This window comes from Pseudorca crassidens, chromosome 19 (assembly GCF_039906515.1).
Source record: "Pseudorca crassidens isolate mPseCra1 chromosome 19, mPseCra1.hap1, whole genome shotgun sequence".
Classification (NCBI taxonomy): domain Eukaryota; kingdom Metazoa; phylum Chordata; class Mammalia; order Artiodactyla; family Delphinidae; genus Pseudorca; species Pseudorca crassidens.
Window position 1 is genome coordinate 24,378,161 of NC_090314.1, and position 20,320 is coordinate 24,398,480.

The following is a 20,320-nucleotide window of genomic DNA, read 5'->3' on the forward strand; positions in this document are numbered from 1 at the left end:
GCCCGGGGCCCGCGGTCCCTTGGGCATCGGTCCTGCCCGCCCACGCGGCGCTAGGCGCAGCCCGGCCGCAGCCCGGGCCGGCCCTCCTGCCCGACAGCAGCCGGCCCGAAGCCACCGGGAGCCACCATTGAGTCGCCACGGCCCCTCTGCCCCGGCAAGGCCACCCTTGCCCCCACACCCCCCGCCGAGCTCAGGACCCCGCCCCTGGTGGCCGGCAGGCCCGGGGAAGCGGCCCCTGCCCTCGATCCCGCTCCCGCACCCAACCGCGGTGACACGCCAGAGGGGCGGGGTGGTGGTGGGGCGGGGCTTTTGTCGGAGGGAGCTGTGGAGGGACACACAGGCACACAGGTGGCGGCGCCGGGGCTGGGCGCCGGTGGGGGCGGCCAGGTGCAGGTCGAGGGGCTCGCGGGCCAAAAGGACAGCAACTGGGCCCATGGCGGAGTCTGGGTCTGGAGGGCTCTGAGCCTCCATCCGCTCTGGTGCCTCGGGTCTACCGGCCCGACGCCTGGTAGCGCGACACCCCACCGGCCCACAGACGTAGCCTCCCCAGCTGTGCTCACAGCGAGTCCAACCGCAGCCTGCATCCCTCCACGGGACACTTGGATTACTCCCGCGATCCCCACGAGGTGCGGCACCCGCTGGCCGAATGGGCTGAGATCCTGCCCTTGCGGCGCCCTGTGGCCACCTCCGCCTCCCTCACGGTACTGGCCGAGGCCTCGGACCAGCGGGCCCCGGCTCCCAGCTCAGCGCTGCTCCTCCGCCCCTCTCACCTCCTGCCCGACGTCCAGGCTACCGAGCACCCTCCACCCCCGCCCACCTTCATGCCACTCAGCCGGAACCCGGGAGGCAATGCCAACTACCAGGTGTGTATGACAGTCTGGTGCTGAAGCGGCAACCGCAGGAGGGCCAAGCGCGGGCCAACTCGCTGCTACCTTCCACCTCGGCCTCCAGGCCCTCTCTGCACGGGAGCCAGACTGGGAAAATGAACTTACCAGCAGCAAATGGGGGCAGGGGCAGGGGGCGGCAGGGCATGGAGAGAGGAATAAAGAGCTCCAGAGTCCAGGAAACATTGGTGGTCTGTGGCTTGGAAGCGCCACTCCTTCTGCCAGCCTGGGTCCCTGCGCTTGGCTTCCTGCAATAAGAAGCCAGTGTCCCCTTCTTGGCCTGAGGGTCCCTTTGGTTTAGTGGCCACAGTTCTGCCAGCAGGCCCCTCCTGGTCCTATACCATGCACTAAGTACATCTGCAGCTGCAGACTCCAAACCCCTGGTCTCTGGGCACCTCCTCTGTGTCTCAGCTGTCCCTGTCCACAGAGAGCCTCATACAAGACGTTGCTTCCAAACTGGGAGGTTCCACATCTGGGCAGGTCCAGCTCCAGGCCCAGTGAAGGGCATGAAGAAGGCTGAGGCTCTGGACTCCAGCCAGGCCTTCAGCAGGCCTCTGAGGCCAAGGTCTTCCTAGTCTCAAGAGGGGCCAAGAGACGCAATGTGTCATTTGAACAAGTGAGTCAGCGGGCGGTGAGCGAATGAGTGACCGCTCGAGGGGATGTATGCCGGCCACCGGGCCCTGTTTGACTGTCCAGGCTCAGCTTACCTGACCCTGGTTACCAGGGAATGCCACTCTGGGCCCTCCTTTTCATCCCCCTCCCTCACTGTGACCTCACCACCTGCCCCATTATGACCCAGTCTGGCTCCCAGTTAAAACTGGAGGGCAGAGGGCCCAGGCAGTCCTGGGACCAACGGCCATGGGTGAGCGAAACTACTACCGAGCCGAGCCGTTCACTGGCCCCATCCCCAGGAAATGCCAGGAGCAAGGATACTCAATTCTTCTGATCCCGGTCAGCTTCATCTTGCTCAACGTGGGGATCAACATGGTGACTATGGTCAGGGCAGGATCTGTGCAGCGCGGTTGGGGGAGCCCTGGGGTCTTGAAGGGGCTGAGGTGGGAGGGCTGCTGGGGTGTGACAGGACAAGGGTTGGATTTCAGGGCTCACCCTGCTCCCGGCCTCCCCCCTCCCCTTCTTCCCTCAACTCTGGAGGCATCTGAAGAGATTCTTGCGGGCACTTTTCAATCGTATTTTCCACAAAGGTGAGTGGGCGCCGGCGTGGGTTCAGGGGATGTGGGCCTGTCCCCTTTCTTCTATCCCTGCCTTGATTCTCAGCCCCTCAGGAACCCAGGCCCTGACCCATCTCGCCTTTCCCCACAGACAAGCAAGCCAGCTGTGTAGGCACCCATGGCATGTGCATGCGCTGCTCCGTGGATCCCAAGAACCTGTGCTCAAGAGTTTCTTCCCACTTCTGCCGTCGCCCAAGCTTCCTGCTCGGGCAGGTAAACCACCTTGACTACTGCCTGCAGCGGGGCTCGGCGGGGGCGGAGCCGGCGGCCCCCCCGCCGCGGGCGAGTAAAGGAGAAGGCGGGCGGAGCGGGAGGCAAAAAGCCTACAGCACCCGGTATTCCCAGGCGGTCTCCCATCCAAGTACTAACCAGGCCCGACCCTGCTTAGCTTCCGAGATCAGACGAGATCGGGCGCGTTCAGGGTGGTATGGCCGTAGACGGGGGCGGGGGCCGACGGCTGCCTCTTGAGGCCCAGTTTCGCTGGCGCTGGCGCCTTAACGCCAGCCTGGCGGCCGGCCCGCCCCGGCAGGGCCCCCTCGCCCGCCCAGGCAGGGGGAACGGAGGTCTCGGGTATCGGGCGGCGGCGGAGGGTTTGGCGACCACCTCCCAGCCCAGGGCGGCCGTGACCCAGCAAACCCTTCGGCGCTTGGCGCCCCGCCCAAGATCCCGCACGTCGCTCACAGGGACGTGGCCCCGGAGGCTTCAGGCCCCGGGGCCCGTGGTCCCTTGGGCATCGGTCCTGCCCGCCCACGCGGAGCTAGGCGCAGCCCGGCCGCAGCCCGGGCCGGCCCTCCTGCCTGACAGCAGCCGGCCCGAAGCCACCGGGAGCCACCATTGAGTCGCCACGGCCCCTCAGCCCCGGCAAGGCCACCCTTGCCCCCACACCCCCCGCCGAGCTCAGGACCCCGCCCCTGGTGGCCGGCAGGCCCGGGGAAGCGGCCCCTGCCCTCGATCCCGCTCCAGCACCCAACCGCGGTGACACGCCAGAGGGGCGGGGTGGTGGTGGGGCGGGGCTTTTGTCGGAGGGAGCTGTGGAGGGACACACAGGCACACAGGTGGCGGCGCCGGGGCTGGGCGCCGGTGGGGGCGGCCAGGTGCAGGTCGAGGGGCTCGCGGGCCGAAAGGACGGCCACTGGGCCCGCGGCGGAGTCTGGGTCCGGGCCAGCCACCCCGGGAGCGTCTGGGGTGCGGCTGCCTTCCAGGGCCGCCTTCTGGCCGCCTGGCCGGCCGGGCCGGCGGGGAGCGCCCCCGCCGGCGCGCGCCGTGGTGGGAGGGGCCTGAGGAGGTGGGGCCTGCAGCGGGGCCCGGCGGGGGCGGAGCCGGCGGCCCCCGCCGCGGGCGAGTAAAGGAGAAGGCGGGCGGAGCGGGAGGCAAAAAGCCTACAGCACCCGGTATTCCCAGGCGGTCTCCCATCCAAGTACTAACCAGGCCCGACCCTGCTTAGCTTCCGAGATCAGACGAGATCGGGCGCGTTCAGGGTGGTATGGCCGTAGACGGGGGCGGGGGGCCGCGGGCGGCCTCTTGAGGCCCAGTTTCGCTGGCGCTGGCGCCTTAACGCCAGCCTGGCGGCCAGCCCGCCCCGACAGGGCCCCCTCGCCCGCCCAGGCAGGGGGAACGGAGGTCTCGGGTATCGGGCGGCAGCGGAGGGTTTGGCGAACACCTCCCAGCCCAGGGCGGCCGTGACCCAGCAAACCCTTCGGCGCTTGGCGCCCCGCCCAAGATCCCGCACGTCGCTCACAGGGACGTGGCCCCGGAGGCTTCAGGGCCCGGGGCCCGCGGTCCCTTGGGCATCGGCCCTGCCCGCCCACGCGGCGCTAGGCGCAGCCCGGCCGCAGCCCGGGCCGGCCCTCCTGCCCGACAGCAGCCGGCCCGAAGCCACCGGGAGCCACCATTGAGTCGCCACGGCCCCTCAGCCCCGGCAAGGCCACCCTTGCCCCCACACCCCCCGCCGAGCTCAGGACCCCGCCCCTGGTGGCCGGCAGGCCCGGGGAAGCGGCCCCTGCCCTCGATCCCGCTCCCGCACCCGGCCGCGGTTACACGCCAGAGGGGCGGGGTGTGGGGGGGCTTTTGTCGGAGGGAGCTGTGGAGGGACACACCGGCACACAGGTGGCGGCGCCGGGGCTGGGCGCCGGTGGGGGCGGCCAGGTGCAGGTCGAGGGGCTCGCGGGCCGAAATGACGGCAACTGGGCCCATGGCGGAGTCTGGGTCTGGAGGGCTCTGAGCCTCCATCCGCTCTGGTGCCTCGGGTCTACCGGCCCGAAGCCTGGTAGCGCGACACCCCACCGGCCCACAGACGTAGCCTCCCCAGCTGTGCTCACAGCGAGTCCAACCGCAGCCTGCATCTCTCCACGGGACACTTGGATTACTCCCGCGATCCCCACGAGGTGCGGCACCCGCTGGCCGAATGGGCTGAGATCCTGCCCTTGCGGCGCCCTGTGGCCACCTCCGCCTCCCTCACGGTACTGGCCGAGGCCTCGGACCAGCGGGCCCCGGCTCCCAGCTCAGCGCTGCTCCTCCGCCCCTCTCACCTCCTGCCCGACGTCCAGGCTACCGAGCACCCTCCACCCCCGCCCACCTTCATGCCACTCAGCCGGAACCCGGGAGGCAATGCCAACTACCAGGTGTGTATGACAGTCTGGTGCTGAAGCGGCAACCGCAGGAGGGCCAAGCGCGGGCCAACTCGCTGCTACCTTCCACCTCGGCCTCCAGGCCCTCTCTGCACGGGAGCCAGACTGGGAAAATGAACTTACCAGCAGCAAATGGGGGCAGGGGCAGGGGGCGGCAGGGCATGGAGAGAGGAATAAAGAGCTCCAGAGTCCAGGAAACATTGGTGGTCTGTGGCTTGGAAGCGCCACTCCTTCTGCCAGCCTGGGTCCCTGCGCTTGGCTTCCTGCAATAAGAAGCCAGTGTCCCCTTCTTGGCCTGAGGGTCCCTTTGGTTTAGTGGCCACAGTTCTGCCAGCAGGCCCCTCCTGGTCCTATACCATGCACTAAGTACATCTGCAGCTGCAGACTCCAAACCCCTGGTCTCTGGGCACCTCCTCTGTGTCTCAGCTGTCCCTGTCCACAGAGAGCCTCATACAAGACGTTGCTTCCAAACTGGGAGGTTCCACATCTGGGCAGGTCCAGCTCCAGGCCCAGTGAAGGGCATGAAGAAGGCTGAGGCTCTGGACTCCAGCCAGGCCTTCAGCAGGCCTCTGAGGCCAAGGTCTTCCTAGTCTCAAGAGGGGCCAAGAGACGCAATGTGTCATTTGAACAAGTGAGTCAGCGGGCGGTGAGCGAATGAGTGACCGCTCGAGGGGATGTATGCCGGCCACCGGGCCCTGTTTGACTGTCCAGGCTCAGCTTACCTGACCCTGGTTACCAGGGAATGCCACTCTGGGCCCTCCTTTTCATCCCCCTCCCTCACTGTGACCTCACCACCTGCCCCATTATGACCCAGTCTGGCTCCCAGTTAAAACTGGAGGGCAGAGGGCCCAGGCAGTCCTGGGACCAACGGCCATGGGTGAGCGAAACTACTACCGAGCCGAGCCGTTCACTGGCCCCATCCCCAGGAAATGCCAGGAGCAAGGATACTCAATTCTTCTGATCCCGGTCAGCTTCATCTTGCTCAACGTGGGGATCAACATGGTGACTATGGTCAGGGCAGGATCTGTGCAGCGCGGTTGGGGGAGCCCTGGGGTCTTGAAGGGGCTGAGGTGGGAGGGCTGCTGGGGTGTGACAGGACAAGGGTTGGATTTCAGGGCTCACCCTGCTCCCGGCCTCCCCCCTCCCCTTCTTCCCTCAACTCTGGAGGCATCTGAAGAGATTCTTGCGGGCACTTTTCAATCGTATTTTCCACAAAGGTGAGTGGGCGCCGGCGTGGGTTCAGGGGATGTGGGCCTGTCCCCTTTCTTCTATCCCTGCCTTGATTCTCAGCCCCTCAGGAACCCAGGCCCTGACCCATCTCGCCTTTCCCCACAGACAAGCAAGCCAGCTGTGTAGGCACCCATGGCATGTGCATGCGCTGCTCCGTGGATCCCAAGAACCTGTGCTCAAGAGTTTCTTCCCACTTCTGCCGTCGCCCAAGCTTCCTGCTCGGGCAGGTAAACCACCTTGACTACTGCCTGCAGCGGGGCTCGGCGGGGGCGGAGCCGGCGGCCCCCCCGCCGCGGGCGAGTAAAGGAGAAGGCGGGCGGAGCGGGAGGCAAAAAGCCTACAGCACCCGGTATTCCCAGGCGGTCTCCCATCCAAGTACTAACCAGGCCCGACCCTGCTTAGCTTCCGAGATCAGACGAGATCGGGCGCGTTCAGGGTGGTATGGCCGTAGACGGGGGCGGGGGCCGACGGCTGCCTCTTGAGGCCCAGTTTCGCTGGCGCTGGCGCCTTAACGCCAGCCTGGCGGCCGGCCCGCCCCGGCAGGGCCCCCTCGCCCGCCCAGGCAGGGGGAACGGAGGTCTCGGGTATCGGGCGGCGGCGGAGGGTTTGGCGACCACCTCCCAGCCCAGGGCGGCCGTGACCCAGCAAACCCTTCGGCGCTTGGCGCCCCGCCCAAGATCCCGCACGTCGCTCACAGGGACGTGGCCCCGGAGGCTTCAGGCCCCGGGGCCCGTGGTCCCTTGGGCATCGGTCCTGCCCGCCCACGCGGAGCTAGGCGCAGCCCGGCCGCAGCCCGGGCCGGCCCTCCTGCCTGACAGCAGCCGGCCCGAAGCCACCGGGAGCCACCATTGAGTCGCCACGGCCCCTCAGCCCCGGCAAGGCCACCCTTGCCCCCACACCCCCCGCCGAGCTCAGGACCCCGCCCCTGGTGGCCGGCAGGCCCGGGGAAGCGGCCCCTGCCCTCGATCCCGCTCCAGCACCCAACCGCGGTGACACGCCAGAGGGGCGGGGTGGTGGTGGGGCGGGGCTTTTGTCGGAGGGAGCTGTGGAGGGACACACAGGCACACAGGTGGCGGCGCCGGGGCTGGGCGCCGGTGGGGGCGGCCAGGTGCAGGTCGAGGGGCTCGCGGGCCGAAAGGACGGCCACTGGGCCCGCGGCGGAGTCTGGGTCCGGGCCAGCCACCCCGGGAGCGTCTGGGGTGCGGCTGCCTTCCAGGGCCGCCTTCTGGCCGCCTGGCCGGCCGGGCCGGCGGGGAGCGCCCCCGCCGGCGCGCGCCGTGGTGGGAGGGGCCTGAGGAGGTGGGGCCTGCAGCGGGGCCCGGCGGGGGCGGAGCCGGCGGCCCCCGCCGCGGGCGAGTAAAGGAGAAGGCGGGCGGAGCGGGAGGCAAAAAGCCTACAGCACCCGGTATTCCCAGGCGGTCTCCCATCCAAGTACTAACCAGGCCCGACCCTGCTTAGCTTCCGAGATCAGACGAGATCGGGCGCGTTCAGGGTGGTATGGCCGTAGACGGGGGCGGGGGGCCGCGGGCGGCCTCTTGAGGCCCAGTTTCGCTGGCGCTGGCGCCTTAACGCCAGCCTGGCGGCCAGCCCGCCCCGACAGGGCCCCCTCGCCCGCCCAGGCAGGGGGAACGGAGGTCTCGGGTATCGGGCGGCAGCGGAGGGTTTGGCGAACACCTCCCAGCCCAGGGCGGCCGTGACCCAGCAAACCCTTCGGCGCTTGGCGCCCCGCCCAAGATCCCGCACGTCGCTCACAGGGACGTGGCCCCGGAGGCTTCAGGGCCCGGGGCCCGCGGTCCCTTGGGCATCGGCTCTGCCCGCCCACGCGGCGCTAGGCGCAGCCCGGCCGCAGCCCGGGCCGGCCCTCCTGCCCGACAGCAGCCGGCCCGAAGCCACCGGGAGCCACCATTGAGTCGCCACGGCCCCTCAGCCCCGGCAAGGCCACCCTTGCCCCCACACCCCCCGCCGAGCTCAGGACCCCGCCCCTGGTGGCCGGCAGGCCCGGGGAAGCGGCCCCTGCCCTCGATCCCGCTCCCGCACCCGGCCGCGGTTACACGCCAGAGGGGCGGGGTGTGGGGGGGCTTTTGTCGGAGGGAGCTGTGGAGGGACACACCGGCACACAGGTGGCGGCGCCGGGGCTGGGCGCCGGTGGGGGCGGCCAGGTGCAGGTCGAGGGGCTCGCGGGCCGAAATGACGGCAACTGGGCCCATGGCGGAGTCTGGGTCTGGAGGGCTCTGAGCCTCCATCCGCTCTGGTGCCTCGGGTCTACCGGCCCGAAGCCTGGTAGCGCGACACCCCACCGGCCCACAGACGTAGCCTCCCCAGCTGTGCTCACAGCGAGTCCAACCGCAGCCTGCATCCCTCCACGGGACACTTGGATTACTCCCGCGATCCCCACGAGGTGCGGCACCCGCTGGCCGAATGGGCTGAGATCCTGCCCTTGCGGCGCCCTGTGGCCACCTCCGCCTCCCTCACGGTACTGGCCGAGGCCTCGGACCAGCGGGCCCCGGCTCCCAGCTCAGCGCTGCTCCTCCGCCCCTCTCACCTCCTGCCCGACGTCCAGGCTACCGAGCACCCTCCACCCCCGCCCACCTTCATGCCACTCAGCCGGAACCCGGGAGGCAATGCCAACTACCAGGTGTATCACAGTCTGGTGCTGAAGCGGCAACCGCAGGAGGGCCAAGCGCGGGCCAACTCGCTGCTACCTTCCACCTCGGCCTCCAGGCCCTCTCTGCACGGGAGCCAGACTGGGAAAATGAACTTACCAGCAGCAAATGGGGGCAGGGGCAGGGGGCGGCAGGGCATGGAGAGAGGAATAAAGAGCGCCAGAGTCCAGGAAACATTGGTGGTCTGTGGCTTGGAAGCGCCACTCCTTCTGCCAGCCTGGGTCCCTGCGCTTGGCTTCCTGCAATAAGAAGCCAGTGTCCCCTTCTTGGCCTGAGGGTCCCTTTGGTTTAGTGGCCACAGTTCTGCCAGCAGGCCCCTCCTGGTCCTATACCATGCACTAAGTACATCTGCAGCTGCAGACTCCAAACCCCTGGTCTCTGGGCACCTCCTCTGTGTCTCAGCTGTCCCTGTCCACAGAGAGCCTCATACAAGACGTTGCTTCCAAACTGGGAGGTTCCACATCTGGGCAGGTCCAGCTCCAGGCCCAGTGAAGGGCATGAAGAAGGCTGAGGCTCTGGACTCCAGCCAGGCCTTCAGCAGGCCTCTGAGGCCAAGGTCTTCCTAGTCTCAAGAGGGGCCAAGAGACGCAATGTGTCATTTGAACAAGTGAGTCAGCGGGCGGTGAGCGAATGAGTGACCGCTCGAGGGGATGTATGCCGGCCACCGGGCCCTGTTTGACTGTCCAGGCTCAGCTTACCTGACCCTGGTTACCAGGGAATGCCACTCTGGGCCCTCCTTTTCATCCCCCTCCCTCACTGTGACCTCACCACCTGCCCCATTATGACCCAGTCTGGCTCCCAGTTAAAACTGGAGGGCAGAGGGCCCAGGCAGTCCTGGGACCAACGGCCATGGGTGAGCGAAACTACTACCGAGCCGAGCCGTTCACTGGCCCCATCCCCAGGAAATGCCAGGAGCAAGGATACTCAATTCTTCTGATCCCGGTCAGCTTCATCTTGCTCAACGTGGGGATCAACATGGTGACTATGGTCAGGGCAGGATCTGTGCAGCGCGGTTGGGGGAGCCCTGGGGTCTTGAAGGGGCTGAGGTGGGAGGGCTGCTGGGGTGTGACAGGACAAGGGTTGGATTTCAGGGCTCACCCTGCTCCCGGCCTCCCCCCTCCCCTTCTTCCCTCAACTCTGGAGGCATCTGAAGAGATTCTTGCGGGCACTTTTCAATCGTATTTTCCACAAAGGTGAGTGGGCGCCGGCGTGGGTTCAGGGGATGTGGGCCTGTCCCCTTTCTTCTATCCCTGCCTTGATTCTCAGCCCCTCAGGAACCCAGGCCCTGACCCATCTCGCCTTTCCCCACAGACAAGCAAGCCAGCTGTGTAGGCACCCATGGCATGTGCATGCGCTGCTCCGTGGATCCCAAGAACCTGTGCTCAAGAGTTTCTTCCCACTTCTGCCGTCGCCCAAGCTTCCTGCTCGGGCAGGTAAACCACCTTGACTACTGCCTGCAGCGGGGCTCGGCGGGGGCGGAGCCGGCGGCCCCCCCGCCGCGGGCGAGTAAAGGAGAAGGCGGGCGGAGCGGGAGGCAAAAAGCCTACAGCACCCGGTATTCCCAGGCGGTCTCCCATCCAAGTACTAACCAGGCCCGACCCTGCTTAGCTTCCGAGATCAGACGAGATCGGGCGCGTTCAGGGTGGTATGGCCGTAGACGGGGGCGGGGGCCGACGGCTGCCTCTTGAGGCCCAGTTTCGCTGGCGCTGGCGCCTTAACGCCAGCCTGGCGGCCGGCCCGCCCCGGCAGGGCCCCCTCGCCCGCCCAGGCAGGGGGAACGGAGGTCTCGGGTATCGGGCGGCGGCGGAGGGTTTGGCGACCACCTCCCAGCCCAGGGCGGCCGTGACCCAGCAAACCCTTCGGCGCTTGGCGCCCCGCCCAAGATCCCGCACGTCGCTCACAGGGACGTGGCCCCGGAGGCTTCAAGCCCCGGCGCCCGTGGTCCCTTGGGCATCGGTCCTGCCCGCCCACGCGGAGCTAGGCGCAGCCCGGCCGCAGCCCGGGCCGGCCCTCCTGCCTGACAGCAGCCGGCCCGAAGCCACCGGGAGCCACCATTGAGTCGCCACGGCCCCTCAGCCCCGGCAAGGCCACCCTTGCCCCCACACCCCCCGCCGAGCTCAGGACCCCGCCCCTGGTGGCCGGCAGGCCCGGGGAAGCGGCCCCTGCCCTCGATCCCGCTCCAGCACCCAACCGCGGTGACACGCCAGAGGGGCGGGGTGGTGGTGGGGCGGGGCTTTTGTCGGAGGGAGCTGTGGAGGGACACACCGGCACACAGGTGGCGGCGCCGGGGCTGGGCGCCGGTGGGGGCGGCCAGGTGCAGGTCGAGGGGCTCGCGGGCCGAAATGACGGCAACTGGGCCCATGGCGGAGTCTGGGTCTGGAGGGCTCTGAGCCTCCATCCGCTCTGGTGCCTCGGGTCTACCGGCCCGAAGCCTGGTAGCGCGACACCCCACCGGCCCACAGACGTAGCCTCCCCAGCTGTGCTCACAGCGAGTCCAACCGCAGCCTGCATCCCTCCACGGGACACTTGGATTACTCCCGCGATCCCCACGAGGTGCGGCACCCGCTGGCCGAATGGGCTGAGATCCTGCCCTTGCGGCGCCCTGTGGCCACCTCCGCCTCCCTCACGGTACTGGCCGAGGCCTCGGACCAGCGGGCCCCGGCTCCCAGCTCAGCGCTGCTCCTCCGCCCCTCTCACCTCCTGCCCGACGTCCAGGCTACCGAGCACCCTCCACCCCCGCCCACCTTCATGCCACTCAGCCGGAACCCGGGAGGCAATGCCAACTACCAGGTGTATCACAGTCTGGTGCTGAAGCGGCAACCGCAGGAGGGCCAAGCGCGGGCCAACTCGCTGCTACCTTCCACCTCGGCCTCCAGGCCCTCTCTGCACGGGAGCCAGACTGGGAAAATGAACTTACCAGCAGCAAATGGGGGCAGGGGCAGGGGGCGGCAGGGCATGGAGAGAGGAATAAAGAGCGCCAGAGTCCAGGAAACATTGGTGGTCTGTGGCTTGGAAGCGCCACTCCTTCTGCCAGCCTGGGTCCCTGCGCTTGGCTTCCTGCAATAAGAAGCCAGTGTCCCCTTCTTGGCCTGAGGGTCCCTTTGGTTTAGTGGCCACAGTTCTGCCAGCAGGCCCCTCCTGGTCCTATACCATGCACTAAGTACATCTGCAGCTGCAGACTCCAAACCCCTGGTCTCTGGGCACCTCCTCTGTGTCTCAGCTGTCCCTGTCCACAGAGAGCCTCATACAAGACGTTGCTTCCAAACTGGGAGATTCCACATCTGGGCAGGTCCAGCTCCAGGCCCAGTGAAGGGCATGAAGAAGGCTGAGGCTCTGGACTCCAGCCAGGCCTTCAGCAGGCCTCTGAGGCCGAGGTCTTCCTAGTCTCAAGAGGGGCCAAGAGACGCAATGTGTCATTTGAACAAGTGAGTCAGCGGGCGGTGAGCGAATGAATGACCGCTCGAGGGGATGTATGCCGGCCACCAGGCCCTGTTTGACTGTCCAGGCTCAGCTTACCTGACCCTGGTTACCAGGGAATGCCACTCTGGGCCCTCCTTTTCATCCCCCTCCCTCACTGTGACCTCACCACCTGCCCCATTATGACCCAGTCTGGCTCCCAGTTAAAACTGGAGGGCAGAGGGCCCAGGCAGTCCTGGGACCAACGGCCATGGGTGAGCGAAACTACTACCGAGCCGAGCCGTTCACTGGCCCCATCCCCAGGAAATGCCAGGAGCAAGGATACTCAATTCTTCTGATCCCGGTCAGCTTCATCTTGCTCAACGTGGGGATCAACATGGTGACTATGGTCAGGGCAGGATCTGTGCAGCGCGGTTGGGGGAGCCCTGGGGTCTTGAAGGGGCTGAGGTGGGAGGGCTGCTGGGGTGTGACAGGACAAGGGTTGGATTTCAGGGCTCACCCTGCTCCCGGCCTCCCCCCTCCCCTTCTTCCCTCAACTCTGGAGGCATCTGAAGAGATTCTTGCGGGCACTTTTCAATCGTATTTTCCACAAAGGTGAGTGGGCGCCGGCGTGGGTTCAGGAGATGTGGGCCTGTCCCCTTTCTTCTATCCCTGCCTTGATTCTCAGCCCCTCAGGAACCCAGGCCCTGACCCATCTCGCCTTTCCCCACAGACAAGCAAGCCAGCTGTGTAGGCACCCATCGCATGTGCATGCGCTGCTCCGTGGATCCCAAGAACCTGCGCTCAAGAGTTTCTTCCCACTTCTGCCATCGCCCAAACTTCCTGCTCGGGCAGGTAAACCACCTTGACTACTGCCTGCAGCGGGGCTCGGCGGGGGCGGAGCCGGCGGCCCCCCCGCCGCGGGCGAGTAAAGGAGAAGGCGGGCGGAGCGGGAGGCAAAAAGCCTACAGCACCCGGTATTCCCAGGCGGTCTTCCATCCAAGTACTAACCAGGCCCGACCCTGCTTAGCTTCCGAGATCAGACGAGATCGGGCGCGTTCAGGGTGGTATGGCCGTAGACGGGGGCGGGGGCCGACGGCTGCCTCTTGAGGCCCAGTTTCGCTGGCGCTGGCGCCTTAACGCCAGCCTGGCGGCCGGCCCGCCCCGGCAGGGCCCCCTCGCCCGCCCAGGCAGGGGGAACGGAGGTCTCGGGTATCGGGCGGCGGCGGAGGGTTTGGCGACCACCTCCCAGCCCAGGGTGGCCGTGACCCAGCAAACCCTTCGGCGCTTGGCGCCCCGCCCAAGATCCCGCACGTCGCTCACAGGGACGTGGCCCCGGAGGCTTCAGGCCCCGGGGCCCGTGGTCCCTTGGGCATCGGTCCTGCCCGCCCACGCGGAGCTAGGCGCAGCCCGGCCGCAGCCCGGGCCGGCCCTCCTGCCTGACAGCAGCCGGCCCGAAGCCACCGGGAGCCACCATTGAGTCGCCACGGCCCCTCAGCCCCGGCAAGGCCACCCTTGCCCCCACACCCCCCGCCGAGCTCAGGACCCCGCCCCTGGTGGCCGGCAGGCCCGGGGAAGCGGCCCCTGCCCTCGATCCCGCTCCAGCACCCAACCGCGGTGACACGCCAGAGGGGCGGGGTGGTGGTGGGGCGGGGCTTTTGTCGGAGGGAGCTGTGGAGGGACACACCGGCACACAGATGGCGGCGCCGGGGCTAGGCGCCGGTGGGGGCGGCCAGGTGCAGGTCGAGGGGCTCGCGGGCCGAAAGGACGGCCACTGGGCCCGCGGCGGAGTCTGGGTCTGGGCCAGCCACCCCGGGAGCGTCTGGGGTGCGGCTGCCTTCCAGGGCCGCCTTCTGGCCGCCTGGCCGGCCGGGCCGGCGGGGAGCGCCCCCGCCGGCGCGCGCCGTGGTGGGAGGGGCCTGAGGAGGTGGGTCCTGCAGCGGGGCCCGGCGGGGGCGGAGCCGGCGGCCCCCGCCGCGGGCGAGTAAAGGAGAAGGCGGGCGGAGCGGGAGGCAAAAAGCCTACAGCACCCGGTATTCCCAGGCGGTCTCCCATCCAAGTACTAACCAGGCCCGACCCTGCTTAGCTTCCGAGATCAGACGAGATCGGGCGCGTTCAGGGTGGTATGGCCGTAGACGGGGGCGGGGGGCCGCGGGCGGCCTCTTGAGGCCCAGTTTCGCTGGCGCTGGCGCCTTAACGCCAGCCTGGCGGCCGGCCCGCCCCGGCAGGGCCCCCTCGCCCGCCCAGGCAGGGGGAACGGAGGTCTCGGGTATCGGGCGGCGGCGGAGGGTTTGGCGACCACCTCCCAGCCCAGGGCGGCCGTGACCCAGCAAACCCTTCGGCGCTTGGCGCCCCGCCCAAGATCCCGCACGTCGCTCACAGGGACGTGGCCCCGGAGGCTTCAGGGCCCGGGGCCCGCGGTCCCTTGGGCATCGGTCCTGCCCGCCCACGCGGCGCTAGGCGCAGCCCGGCCGCAGCCCGGGCCGGCCCTCCTGCCCGACAGCAGCCGGCCCGAAGCCACCGGGAGCCACCATTGAGTCGCCACGGCCCCTCTGCCCCGGCAAGGCCACCCTTGCCCCCACACCCCCCGCCGAGCTCAGGACCCCGCCCCTGGTGGCCGGCAGGCCCGGGGAAGCGGCCCCTGCCCTCGATCCCGCTCCCGCACCCAACCGCGGTGACACGCCAGAGGGGCGGGGTGGTGGTGGGGCGGGGCTTTTGTCGGAGGGAGCTGTGGAGGGACACACAGGCACACAGGTGGCGGCGCCGGGGCTGGGCGCCGGTGGGGGCGGCCAGGTGCAGGTCGAGGGGCTCGCGGGCCAAAAGGACAGCAACTGGGCCCATGGCGGAGTCTGGGTCTGGAGGGCTCTGAGCCTCCATCCGCTCTGGTGCCTCGGGTCTACCGGCCCGACGCCTGGTAGCGCGACACCCCACCGGCCCACAGACGTAGCCTCCCCAGCTGTGCTCACAGCGAGTCCAACCGCAGCCTGCATCCCTCCACGGGACACTTGGATTACTCCCGCGATCCCCACGAGGTGCGGCACCCGCTGGCCGAATGGGCTGAGATCCTGCCCTTGCGGCGCCCTGTGGCCACCTCCGCCTCCCTCACGGTACTGGCCGAGGCCTCGGACCAGCGGGCCCCGGCTCCCAGCTCAGCGCTGCTCCTCCGCCCCTCTCACCTCCTGCCCGACGTCCAGGCTACCGAGCACCCTCCACCCCCGCCCACCTTCATGCCACTCAGCCGGAACCCGGGAGGCAATGCCAACTACCAGGTGTGTATGACAGTCTGGTGCTGAAGCGGCAACCGCAGGAGGGCCAAGCGCGGGCCAACTCGCTGCTACCTTCCACCTCGGCCTCCAGGCCCTCTCTGCACGGGAGCCAGACTGGGAAAATGAACTTACCAGCAGCAAATGGGGGCAGGGGCAGGGGGCGGCAGGGCATGGAGAGAGGAATAAAGAGCTCCAGAGTCCAGGAAACATTGGTGGTCTGTGGCTTGGAAGCGCCACTCCTTCTGCCAGCCTGGGTCCCTGCGCTTGGCTTCCTGCAATAAGAAGCCAGTGTCCCCTTCTTGGCCTGAGGGTCCCTTTGGTTTAGTGGCCACAGTTCTGCCAGCAGGCCCCTCCTGGTCCTATACCATGCACTAAGTACATCTGCAGCTGCAGACTCCAAACCCCTGGTCTCTGGGCACCTCCTCTGTGTCTCAGCTGTCCCTGTCCACAGAGAGCCTCATACAAGACGTTGCTTCCAAACTGGGAGGTTCCACATCTGGGCAGGTCCAGCTCCAGGCCCAGTGAAGGGCATGAAGAAGGCTGAGGCTCTGGACTCCAGCCAGGCCTTCAGCAGGCCTCTGAGGCCAAGGTCTTCCTAGTCTCAAGAGGGGCCAAGAGACGCAATGTGTCATTTGAACAAGTGAGTCAGCGGGCGGTGAGCGAATGAGTGACCGCTCGAGGGGATGTATGCCGGCCACCGGGCCCTGTTTGACTGTCCAGGCTCAGCTTACCTGACCCTGGTTACCAGGGAATGCCACTCTGGGCCCTCCTTTTCATCCCCCTCCCTCACTGTGACCTCACCACCTGCCCCATTATGACCCAGTCTGGCTCCCAGTTAAAACTGGAGGGCAGAGGGCCCAGGCAGTCCTGGGACCAACGGCCATGGGTGAGCGAAACTACTACCGAGCCGAGCCGTTCACTGGCCCCATCCCCAGGAAATGCCAGGAGCAAGGATACTCAATTCTTCTGATCCCGGTCAGCTTCATCTTGCTCAACGTGGGGATCAACATGGTGACTATGGTCAGGGCAGGATCTGTGCAGCGCGGTTGGGGGAGCCCTGGGGTCTTGAAGGGGCTGAGGTGGGAGGGCTGCTGGGGTGTGACAGGACAAGGGTTGGATTTCAGGGCTCACCCTGCTCCCGGCCTCCCCCCTCCCCTTCTTCCCTCAACTCTGGAGGCATCTGAAGAGATTCTTGCGGGCACTTTTCAATCGTATTTTCCACAAAGGTGAGTGGGCGCCGGCGTGGGTTCAGGGGATGTGGGCCTGTCCCCTTTCTTCTATCCCTGCCTTGATTCTCAGCCCCTCAGGAACCCAGGCCCTGACCCATCTCGCCTTTCCCCACAGACAAGCAAGCCAGCTGTGTAGGCACCCATGGCATGTGCATGCGCTGCTCCGTGGATCCCAAGAACCTGTGCTCAAGAGTTTCTTCCCACTTCTGCCGTCGCCCAAGCTTCCTGCTCGGGCAGGTAAACCACCTTGACTACTGCCTGCAGCGGGGCTCGGCGGGGGCGGAGCCGGCGGCCCCCCCGCCGCGGGCGAGTAAAGGAGAAGGCGGGCGGAGCGGGAGGCAAAAAGCCTACAGCACCCGGTATTCCCAGGCGGTCTCCCATCCAAGTACTAACCAGGCCCGACCCTGCTTAGCTTCCGAGATCAGACGAGATCGGGCGCGTTCAGGGTGGTATGGCCGTAGACGGGGGCGGGGGCCGACGGCTGCCTCTTGAGGCCCAGTTTCGCTGGCGCTGGCGCCTTAACGCCAGCCTGGCGGCCGGCCCGCCCCGGCAGGGCCCCCTCGCCCGCCCAGGCAGGGGGAACGGAGGTCTCGGGTATCGGGCGGCGGCGGAGGGTTTGGCGACCACCTCCCAGCCCAGGGCGGCCGTGACCCAGCAAACCCTTCGGCGCTTGGCGCCCCGCCCAAGATCCCGCACGTCGCTCACAGGGACGTGGCCCCGGAGGCTTCAAGCCCCGGCGCCCGTGGTCCCTTGGGCATCGGTCCTGCCCGCCCACGCGGAGCTAGGCGCAGCCCGGCCGCAGCCCGGGCCGGCCCTCCTGCCTGACAGCAGCCGGCCCGAAGCCACCGGGAGCCACCATTGAGTCGCCACGGCCCCTCAGCCCCGGCAAGGCCACCCTTGCCCCCACACCCCCCGCCGAGCTCAGGACCCCGCCCCTGGTGGCCGGCAGGCCCGGGGAAGCGGCCCCTGCCCTCGATCCCGCTCCAGCACCCAACCGCGGTGACACGCCAGAGGGGCGGGGTGGTGGTGGGGCGGGGCTTTTGTCGGAGGGAGCTGTGGAGGGACACACCGGCACACAGATGGCGGCGCCGGGGCTAGGCGCCGGTGGGGGCGGCCAGGTGCAGGTCGAGGGGCTCGCGGGCCGAAAAGACGGCCACTGGGCCCGCGGCGGAGTCTGGGTCTGGGCCAGCCACCCCGGGAGCGTCTGGGGTGCGGCTGCCTTCCAGGGCCGCCTTCTGGCCGCCTGGCCGGCCGGGCCGGCGGGGAGCGCCCCCGCCGGCGCGCGCCATGGTGGGAGGGGCCTGAGGAGGTGGGTCCTGCAGCGGGGCCCGGCGGGGGCGGAGCCGGCGGCCCCCGCCGCGGGCGAGTAAAGGAGAAGGCGGGCGGAGCGGGAGGCAAAAAGCCTACAGCACCCGGTATTCCCAGGCGGTCTCCCATCCAAGTACTAACCAGGCCCGACCCTGCTTAGCTTCCGAGATCAGACGAGATCGGGCGCGTTCAGGGTGGTATGGCCGTAGACGGGGGCGGGGGGCCGCGGGCGGCCTCTTGAGGCCCGGTTTCGCTGGCGCTGGCGCCTTAACGCCAGCCTGGCGGCCGGCCCGCCCCGGCAGGGCCCCCTCGCCCGCCCAGGAAGGGGGAACGGAGGTCTCGGGTATCGGGCGGCGGCGGAGGGTTTGGCGACCACCTCCCAGCCCAGGGCGGCCGTGACCCAGCAAACCCTTCGGCGCTTGGCGCCCCGCCCAAGATCCCGCACGTCGCTCACAGGGACGTGGCCCCGGAGGCTTCAGGGCCCGGGGCCCGCGGTCCCTTGGGCATCGGTCCTGCCCGCCCACGCGGCGCTAGGCGCAGCCCGGCCGCAGCCCGGGCCGGCCCTCCTGCCCGACAGCAGCCGGCCCGAAGCCACCGGGAGCCACCATTGAGTCGCCACGGCCCCTCTGCCCCGGCAAGGCCACCCTTGCCCCCACACCCCCCGCCGAGCTCAGGACCCCGCCCCTGGTGGCCGGCAGGCCCGGGGAAGCGGCCCCTGCCCTCGATCCCGCTCCCGCACCCAACCGCGGTGACACGCCAGAGGGGCGGGGTGGTGGTGGGGCGGGGCTTTTGTCGGAGGGAGCTGTGGAGGGACACACAGGCACACAGGTGGCGGCGCCGGGGCTGGGCGCCGGTGGGGGCGGCCAGGTGCAGGTCGAGGGGCTCGCGGGCCAAAAGGACAGCAACTGGGCCCATGGCGGAGTCTGGGTCTGGAGGGCTCTGAGCCTCCATCCGCTCTGGTGCCTCGGGTCTACCGGCCCGACGCCTGGTAGCGCGACACCCCACCGGCCCACAGACGTAGCCTCCCCAGCTGTGCTCACAGCGAGTCCAACCGCAGCCTGCATCCCTCCACGGGACACTTGGATTACTCCCGCGATCCCCACGAGGTGCGGCACCCGCTGGCCGAATGGGCTGAGATCCTGCCCTTGCGGCGCCCTGTGGCCACCTCCGCCTCCCTCACGGTACTGGCCGAGGCCTCGGACCAGCGGGCCCCGGCTCCCAGCTCAGCGCTGCTCCTCCGCCCCTCTCACCTCCTGCCCGACGTCCAGGCTACCGAGCACCCTCCACCCCCGCCCACCTTCATGCCACTCAGCCGGAACCCGGGAGGCAATGCCAACTACCAGGTGTGTATGACAGTCTGGTGCTGAAGCGGCAACCGCAGGAGGGCCAAGCGCGGGCCAACTCGCTGCTACCTTCCACCTCGGCCTCCAGGCCCTCTCTGCACGGGAGCCAGACTGGGAAAATGAACTTACCAGCAGCAAATGGGGGCAGGGGCAGGGGGCGGCAGGGCATGGAGAGAGGAATAAAGAGCTCCAGAGTCCAGGAAACATTGGTGGTCTGTGGCTTGGAAGCGCCACTCCTTCTGCCAGCCTGGGTCCCTGCGCTTGGCTTCCTGCAATAAGAAGCCAGTGTCCCCTTCTTGGCCTGAGGGTCCCTTTGGTTTAGTGGCCACAGTTCTGCCAGCAGGCCCCTCCTGGTCCTATACCATGCACTAAGTACATCTGCAGCTGCAGACTCCAAACCCCTGGTCTCTGGGCACCTCCTCTGTGTCTCAGCTGTCCCTGTCCACAGAGAGCCTCATACAAGACGTTGCTTCCAAACTGGGAGGTTCCACATCTGGGCAGGTCCAGCTCCAGGCCCAGTGAAGGGCATGAAGAAGGCTGAGGCTCTGGACTCCAGCCAGGCCTTCAGCAGGCCTCTGAGGCCAAGGTCTTCCTAGTCTCAAGAGGGGCCAAGAGACGCAATGTGTCATTTGAACAAGTGAGTCAGCGGGCGGTGAGCGAATGAGTGACCGCTCGAGGGGATGTATGCCGGCCACCGGGCCCTGTTTGACTGTCCAGGCTCAGCTTACCTGACCCTGGTTACCAGGGAATGCCACTCTGGGCCCTCCTTTTCATCCCCCTCCCTCACTGTGACCTCACCACCTGCCCCATTATGACCCAGTCTGGCTCCCAGTTAAAACTGGAGGGCAGAGGGCCCAGGCAGTCCTGGGACCAACGGCCATGGGTGAGCGAAACTACTACCGAGCCGAGCCGTTCACTGGCCCCATCCCCAGGAAATGCCAGGAGCAAGGATACTCAATTCTTCTGATCCCGGTCAGCTTCATCTTGCTCAACGTGGGGATCAACATGGTGACTATGGTCAGGGCAGGATCTGTGCAGCGCGGTTGGGGGAGCCCTGGGGTCTTGAAGGGGCTGAGGTGGGAGGGCTGCTGGGGTGTGACAGGACAAGGGTTGGATTTCAGGGCTCACCCTGCTCCCGGCCTCCC

The 20,320-nt window shown here is 68.0% G+C and overlaps 9 non-coding genes across 9 annotated transcripts; all 9 read right to left on the reverse strand.

Moving 5' to 3' along the window:
- Positions 1–2,433: 2,433 nt before the first annotated feature.
- Positions 2,434–2,552, reverse strand: LOC137214089 (5S ribosomal RNA). Its single transcript, XR_010938704.1, has one exon. It is a non-coding gene; the product is annotated as a 5S ribosomal RNA (ribosomal RNA).
- A 937-nt stretch (positions 2,553–3,489) lies between these two features.
- Positions 3,490–3,608, reverse strand: LOC137214090 (5S ribosomal RNA). Its single transcript, XR_010938705.1, has one exon. It is a non-coding gene; the product is annotated as a 5S ribosomal RNA (ribosomal RNA).
- Positions 3,609–6,304: 2,696 nt separating this feature from the next.
- On the reverse strand, positions 6,305–6,423 carry LOC137214091 (5S ribosomal RNA). The gene has a single exon (XR_010938707.1). It is a non-coding gene; the product is annotated as a 5S ribosomal RNA (ribosomal RNA).
- Positions 6,424–7,360: 937 nt separating this feature from the next.
- On the reverse strand, positions 7,361–7,479 carry LOC137214092 (5S ribosomal RNA). The gene has a single exon (XR_010938708.1). It is a non-coding gene; the product is annotated as a 5S ribosomal RNA (ribosomal RNA).
- A 2,694-nt stretch (positions 7,480–10,173) lies between these two features.
- LOC137214093 (5S ribosomal RNA) lies at positions 10,174–10,292 on the reverse strand. The gene has a single exon (XR_010938709.1). It is a non-coding gene; the product is annotated as a 5S ribosomal RNA (ribosomal RNA).
- A 2,699-nt stretch (positions 10,293–12,991) lies between these two features.
- LOC137213556 (5S ribosomal RNA) lies at positions 12,992–13,110 on the reverse strand. Its single transcript, XR_010938192.1, has one exon. It is a non-coding gene; the product is annotated as a 5S ribosomal RNA (ribosomal RNA).
- A 937-nt stretch (positions 13,111–14,047) lies between these two features.
- On the reverse strand, positions 14,048–14,166 carry LOC137214094 (5S ribosomal RNA). Its single transcript, XR_010938710.1, has one exon. It is a non-coding gene; the product is annotated as a 5S ribosomal RNA (ribosomal RNA).
- A 2,702-nt stretch (positions 14,167–16,868) lies between these two features.
- Positions 16,869–16,987, reverse strand: LOC137214095 (5S ribosomal RNA). Its single transcript, XR_010938711.1, has one exon. It is a non-coding gene; the product is annotated as a 5S ribosomal RNA (ribosomal RNA).
- A 937-nt stretch (positions 16,988–17,924) lies between these two features.
- Positions 17,925–18,043, reverse strand: LOC137214096 (5S ribosomal RNA). Its single transcript, XR_010938713.1, has one exon. It is a non-coding gene; the product is annotated as a 5S ribosomal RNA (ribosomal RNA).
- Positions 18,044–20,320: the final 2,277 nt, after the last annotated feature.